The 7,500-nt window shown below is 43.2% G+C and overlaps 1 protein-coding gene across 1 annotated transcript in view; it reads left to right on the top strand.

The window, feature by feature from the left end:
* Positions 1 to 3,974: 3,974 nt before the first annotated feature.
* LOC124043178 (ataxin-1-like) overlaps positions 3,975 to 7,500 on the top strand; it is a 206,055-nt gene continuing 202,529 nt past the window's right edge. The window contains exon 1 of the mRNA XM_046361455.1: positions 3,975 to 4,131. The gene's annotated coding sequence lies outside the window, so the exon portion shown is untranslated. The remainder of the gene's footprint in view (positions 4,132 to 7,500) is intronic.

The raw sequence follows: 7,500 nt of genomic DNA, 5'->3' as shown, positions 1-7,500 counted from the left end.
TCTTATTGTGTCTCTCTCTCTCTCTCGCTCGCTCTCTCTCCCTCTTACTGTCTCTCTCTCTTATTGTGTCTCTCTCTCTCTCTCGCTCTCTCTCCCTCTTACTGTCTCTCTCTCTTATTGTGTCTCTCGCTCTCTCTCCCTCTTACTGTCTCTCTCTCTTATTGTGTCTCTCTCTCTCTCTCTCGCTCTCTCTCCCTCTTACTGTCTCTCTCTCTTATTGTGTCTCTCTCTCTCTCTCTTACTCTCTCTCTCTTACTGTCTCTCACTCTCTCTTGTTTTGTCTCTCTCTCTCTCCCTCTTACTGTCTCTCTTTCTCTCCCTCTTACTGTCTCTCTCTCTCTTTCAATCTCTCACTGTCTTTCTCCTTTCTCTCTTGCTTTGTTTCTCTCTCTCTTGTTTTGTCTCAATCTCTCTCTTTCTCTCAATCTCTCTCTTTCTCTTTTGGAGGGAGAGAGATAGAGAAAGGGGGTACGATGTCTTGCTGACTGTGATCCGACAGATTTTAGACCCACTAATTAAACTCTCAACAATCACATTAGGAGTCCCCATGTTAGCGCTAATCTGTCTACACAGAACACGTTGATTAAATTGGACGCTCTCAATGCTGAGATTAGGAACTCTCCTCCTGCAATCTGGCCCTTAATTTCCCCTAGTTGTCAGTGACTGCAGAAGCATGGTGGATGTGTCAGAAAGGCCATAGAGACGGCAGAGTTTTTGTCTTTCAAATCAGCTGCCAAAAGGCCAACCTTTAAGCTCTGGGCTGGGCCAGAAAGGACGTAATTTCACTTTACAATTGAGATAATGCTCCACCAATGGCCCAGTAGTTTAAGTTAACTGAGCTGACCACACCGCAGTTTGTTAAAAGTATATTGGATTATATTATATAATGTATAGATGTTTTTTTTACCTCAGATAGTAGACCATATGCATGTGTGTATACCTTGTTCAGTGTTGTTATAGCTACTGTATTACAATCAGGGGCGCAACTTTGGTTTTAGAAGTGGGGGTAACATAAACACTCCAAACAGCCCACCTGCCCTATCTGAGGCATCCGCATGGTCCTAATGCACACCGTTGACTAGTTTTGTATCACATTACAATGATAAAACTGTAATGCGTCCCCCCCCCCCCCCCCCCCTCCGTTCCCAGTGAATGTTGCGCCCATGATTACAAAGTCATGAGCAGCTGTACAGCACATCCTGCCACTTTAATCTCTGAAGTTGAAACACTTCCACCATTCCCCAGCAGGGGGTGTAGGGACTAGTAGATCAGGTGAGTGTGTTTGAGAAGTCACAGAGAGGGCAACATGAAGAGGGGGTGAGCTCTGTATTCTGACAGACAGCCCTATGGGACAGGTACAGACAGACAGCCCTATGGGACAGGTACTGACAGACATCCCTATGGGACAGGTACAGACAGACAGCCCTATGGGACAGGTACAGACAGACAGCCCTATGGGACAGGTAAAGACAGAACTCAACTTGTCAGGGTTTATTTAGAACAAAATGTCAAAACATTTCCAAACTACTTTAGCTGCAATATGCACATTTACAGTACTGTCTCTCAGTACAGCATCCTCACCAACTACTGAGAGAGGGAATGTGGCCTATTCCAAGGAACCACAGGAAATATTTAAAAAAAAATACTGTATGTCTCTCTCTCTTTCTTTCTCTCGTCCTCTCTCTTTCTCTCTCTCTCTCTCTTGCTCTCGCTCTCTCTCTCTCTCTCTCTCTCTCTCTCTCTCTCTCTCTCTCTCTCTCTCTCTCTCTCTCACACTCTCTCACTCTCTCTCTCTTTCATTCTCTCGTTACTCTCTGTCCTCTTGCAGTGGCTCTCTTTCATGCTAGGAATCAAGTTTCACTGCGTTCTTTCTGCTACCGTGTGTATGAAGGTTCTGAGAATAAAATACTAGAGCATTGAATACTTTATTTATAGGATTATTTTACAAATTCAAATGGAAGTGTTTGCGGATACAATCATGTACTCTGTCAATGAGCAATAATAGGCGTCTTTCTGTCACTGTTACAACAGAGGGTTATAACCATTATTCTGCTGTCACTGTTATAACCATTATTCTGCTGTCACTGTTATAACAGAGGGTTATAACCATTATTCTGCTGTCACTGTTATAACAGAGGGTTATAACCATTATTCTGCTGTCACTGTTATAACAGAGGGTTATAACCATTATTCTGCTGTCACTGTTATAAACATTATTCTGCTGTTACTGTTATAACAGAGGGTTATAAACATTATTGTGCTGTCACTGTTATAACAGAGGGTTATAAACATTATTCTGCTGTCACTGTTATAACCATGATTCTGCTGTCACTGTTATAACCATTATTCTGCTGTCACTGTTATAACCATTATTCTGCTGTCACTGTTATAACAGAGGGTTATAATCATTATTCTGCTGTCACTGTTATAACAGAGGGTTATAACCATTATTCTGCTGTCACTGTTATAAACATTATTCTGCTGTTACTGTTATAACAGAGGGTTATAAACATTATTCTGCTGTCACTGTTATAACAGAGGGTTATAACCATTATTCTGCTGTCACTGTTATAACAGAGGGTTATAACCATTATTCTGCTGTCACTGTTATAACATTTACATTTACATTTAAGTCATTTAGCAGACGCTCTTATCCAGAGCGACTTACAAATTGGTGCATTCACCTTATGACATCCAGTGGGACAGTCAACAGATGGTTATAACCATTATTCTGCTGTCACTGTTATAACAGATGGTTATAACCATTATTCTGCTGTCACTGTTATAAACATTATTGTGCTGTCACTGTTATAACAGAGGGTTATAAACATTATTGTGGTGTAATCGCAGCTATTCATGGGATTGTAAATGCCTCAGGCCAAAGATGGGTGCTATTTGGTCGAGTCCCTCACAAGAGAAAAGACATTGGGGAAATGGTATTTACCCTGCAAGGACAATCAGGATGGGGTGTGTGGGTGGATGTGGGACGCACATCATTTCAACTACTATACAGTAAAATCAATGAATTGATCATTTAACCTTTATACATGTCATGACAGGGGAACAAATGAATACTAATTGAAATGTTTCACGTGTACATGTTTATACTCAAAGTGACTTGGCATCAGACCAGAAGTACCCACTTGGCCTTGGCCAGCCAGTCATTCTTCTAGGCTTTCAGATTGCCATCTCCACACTACATTTAAGCACCAGCGTAGTTTTCTGTTCTGTCGAGTTGGTGTGAGGGAGCTTAAAGAACCTGTTGCCTTCAAGCACAAGGCAGACTATAGGCCTACATGGCAAGGCAATAATGCCATCAATTCTAATAGTATATGAGCTAAATACGGAAAGACTAAATCCCATCGACATGTTGAAGGTTTAGTCTAGTGATTCACTCTTTGTGGACTTCATTTATTTCCTGTCAGTTGTTTGTTTCCTTCTACTAAATTCTCTACAGAGCAGAGTACAAACCCTGAGTTACCACTAAGACCAAGCCTGCCAACTGCTCCATATTTGTATTACACACACACACACACACACACACACACACACACACACACACACACACACACACACACACACACACACACACACACACACACACACACACACACACGCACGCACACACGCACGCACGCACGCACGCACGCACGCACGCACGCACGCACATACCATACCACACTCCTCACTACTCACTCTCCCTCCCTCTCTCTCCCCTCTCTCTGCCTCCCTCCCTCTCACCCTCTCTCTGCCTCCCTCCCTCCCTCCCTCTCACCCTCTCTCTGCCTCCCTCCCTCTCACCCTCTCTCTCTCCCCCTCTCTCTCACCCTCTCTCTGCTTCCCCCCTCTCACCCTCCCTCTCTGCCTCCCTGACTCTCTCTCTCCCCCTCTCTCTCAACCTCTCTCTGCCTCCCTCCCTCTCTCTGCTTCCCCCCTCTCGCCCTCCCTCTCTCTGCCTCCCCCCTCGCCCTCCCTCTCTCTCTCTCTGAAGGTGGCGGCATAGAGCGGTGGAGCTATTAGCTCCGCGCTGCAGACATCATTAGGAGTGGAGGGAGACGATTCCACCGTCAGCGCAGGAACAGGAAGCCCTGGCAAGGAGACACCGCTCTTACCAGACCATTACACCGTACAGTAAGTCCTGGCTCTGTCTATACTCTCAGTCTGTCATTTTTGTTGTGTCACTTTTTTCTTTGATAAGCGGTAGAGGTAGAGAAAATGGCTGGAACTGGAAGGAAGGCGTACGCGCAAAGAGAGCGTTCGTTTATTTCCAAAGCCTTTGAAAATGTTTACTTCGCACTCTGACCTATTTTTTTGTGCCCGGAGCATAGACGGTTGTTTGTGGTTTACAGTCATGCACTTGTCATTTCGAACAAAAATGCAAACGAACTATTAAGTTTGACACATGTGAGCGGTGGTTTCGCGGACTTGAAAACGAGCAAGGAGTGTTTCACAGGCGGGTTAGTGTGTAGGACAGGCAAGCTAACTGCGCCACCCCACCCAGAAACATTGCATAAAGAATAGTCAAATACATATTTATAGTATAGCCTTCAACCGTCCACTTTTAAAATGGTTGTGGTACGCGAGTAGCCTACGTGGCCGTATGTCCACTCATGCGACACATTTTAGTTTCTAATTCCATCGCGGAAGTGTTTTTTATTCTTCAAAAACAGGGCAAACCAACTAACCCTAGTCCACCTAATGTAACCGGCGTCATTATACAGATACATAGTACATGACATGCCCTTAATTTGGGGGAGAAAATGTTATCTACTCGGTTAGGCTACAAGCCCTTTTCATTGACGCTGGCTGGTTTGTAAAGGACATTGGGTCTCCTGAATGTGTCTAGTGATTGCTCGACTACCCGTGGCGTGATGTCACTCATCCTAGCTTTGGTGGTTATATAACAGGACTGTAGGGATCCCGGGTTGTGATAGCCGAGGTATTTATACTCTGCTTACACTCAGGAATTGCACAATGCATAGTAAGATTTGCATAGTAAGACCTGTCTTCCCTAGAGGATAGTTTGCAGACTGCTACATGCCACAATCACTACACTGTTATTACATGGTTACATTTGATCCAGTATCTAGAAACGATGGTGGTTGATCAAAGAGTGTTTCAATGTTGCCGGGAAAAAAACCCGCTATGCTGTAAAATGTAACAGTAATTTTGCAATCCATTGAAGGGGACACTTGATACTGCGAAATTATTTTTTCAACAACATGCAAGCTTGCAGTAAAACAAGAATACACTTTGTCGTACTTCAGCATACACCAGCTTGCTTATGAGCATAACAATGCATGTTAAAAAAAACATGTCTGAAGGCCGTTTTGTAATGCAGTAACATGTCAAGAGGTGAGGTATTTGTTGCACCTCTGTATCCAATCAAAAAAAGATTGAAAAGATTGGTTGGATCAAAATTATAACCACAATCTTGATGATCTTATTTGTTGTGAAATTGACCGATATTACTTGTTAGATGTGACTTGTTTTAGATACTGCTGCACTGTCGGGAACTAGAAGCACAAGCGTTTGGCTACACTCGCAGTAACATCTGCTTAACACGTGTATGTGACAAATCCAATTTGATTTGATTTGATCGTTTCATCTCAATACCTGATAGGCCCGTGTGTTGTTTATGTATGCAAATATGTTCTGTTATGTTGTTGCACATACAGAGGCATTGTTCCGTGGATACAGTTCTCTGGACTCTGTATTGTGGGTTGCTGCTGCTATGGAGTTGACATTTATACTAGGTTATTTTGCTACAGTTCTTCTGTATATAACCTGTGTATATAACCTGTGTATATAACCTGTGTATATAACCTGTGTATATAACCTGTGTATATAACCTATGTATATAATCTATGTATATAACCTGTGTATATCATCTATGTATATAACCTGTGTATATCATCTGTGTATATAACCTGTGTATATAACCTGTGTATATAACCTGTGTATATAACCTGTGTATATTACCTGTGTATATAACCTGTGTATATCACCTGTGTATATAACCTGTGTATATAACCTGTGTATATAACCTGTGTATATTACCTGTGTATATAACCTGTGTATATAACCTATGTATATAACCTGTGTATATAACCTGTGTATATAACCTGTGTATATAACCTGTGTATATAACCTATGTATATAACCTGTGTATATAACCTGTGTATATAACCTGTGTATATAACCTTGCCCATTTAAACCTGTACTCTGCAGGCCACGGAACCACATTGTTTCTTTATGTACCTTGTCTTCTTGGTAGTTATAGTGTAGTATGAGGTGGGTAGGTTTGTAGTGACTGACCAGTGATAGTGTAGTATGAGGTGGGTAGGTTTGTAGTGGTTGACCAGTGATAGTGTAGTATGAGGTGGGTAGGTTTGTAGTGGTTGACCAGTGATAGTGTAGTATGAGGTGGGTAGGTTTGTAGTGACTGACCAGTGATAGTGTAGCTTGAGGTGGGTAGGTTTGTAGTGACTGACCAGTGATAGTGTAGTATGAGGTGGGTAGGTTTGTAATGGTTGACCAGTGATAGTGTAGTATGAGGTGGGTAGGTTTGTAGTGACTGACCAGTGATAGTGTAGTATGAGGTGGGTAGGTTTGTAGTGACTGACCAGTGATAGTGTAGTATGAGGTGGGTAGGTTTGTAATGGTTGACCAGTGATAGTGTAGTATGAGGTGGGTAGGTTTGTAGTGACTGACCAGTGATAGTGTAGTATGAGGTGGGTAGGTTTGTAGTGGCTGACCAGTCATAGTGTAGTATGAGGTGGGTAGGTTTGTAGTGGTTGACCAGTCATAGTGTAGCTTGAGGTGGGTAGGTTTGTAGTGGCTGACCAGTCATAGTGTAGTATGAGGTGGGTAGGTTTGTAGTGGTTGACCAGTCATAGTGTAGCTTGAGGTGGGTAGGTTTGTAGTGGTTGACCAGTCATAGTGTAGTATGAGGTGGGTAGGTTTGTAGTGTTTGACCAGTGATAGTGTAGTATGAGGTGGGTAGGTTTGTAGTGGCTGACCAGTCATAGTGTAGTATGAGGTGGGTAGGTTTGTAGTGGCTGACCAGTCATAGTGTAGTATGAGGTGGGTAGGTTTGTGGCGGTTGGTTGACCAGTCATAGTGTAGCTTGAGGTGGGTAGGTTTGTGGCGGTTGGTTGACCAGTCATAGTGTAGCTTGAGGTGGGTAGGTTTGTAGTGGCTGACCAGTCATAGTGTAGTATGAGGTGGGTAGGTTTGTAGTGGTTGACCAGTCATAGTGTAGCTTGAGGTGGGTAGGTTTGTAGTGGTTGACCAGTCATAGTGTAGCTTGAGGTGGGTAGGTTTGTAGTGGTTGACCAGTCATAGTGTAGCTTGAGGTGGGTAGGTTTGTAGTGGTTGACCAGTCATAGTGTAGTATGAGGTGGGTAGGTTTGTAGTGGCTGACCAGTGATAGTGTAGTATGAGGTGGGTAGGTTTGTAGTGGCTGACCAGTCATAGTGTAGTATGAGGTGGGTAGGT

The sequence above is a fragment of the Oncorhynchus gorbuscha genome, linkage group LG09 (genome assembly GCF_021184085.1).
Source record: "Oncorhynchus gorbuscha isolate QuinsamMale2020 ecotype Even-year linkage group LG09, OgorEven_v1.0, whole genome shotgun sequence".
In the NCBI taxonomy this organism is placed as follows: domain Eukaryota; kingdom Metazoa; phylum Chordata; class Actinopteri; order Salmoniformes; family Salmonidae; genus Oncorhynchus; species Oncorhynchus gorbuscha.
Note: the sequence above shows the minus strand (reverse complement) of the source record. Positions and strands in the feature narration are given on the sequence as shown.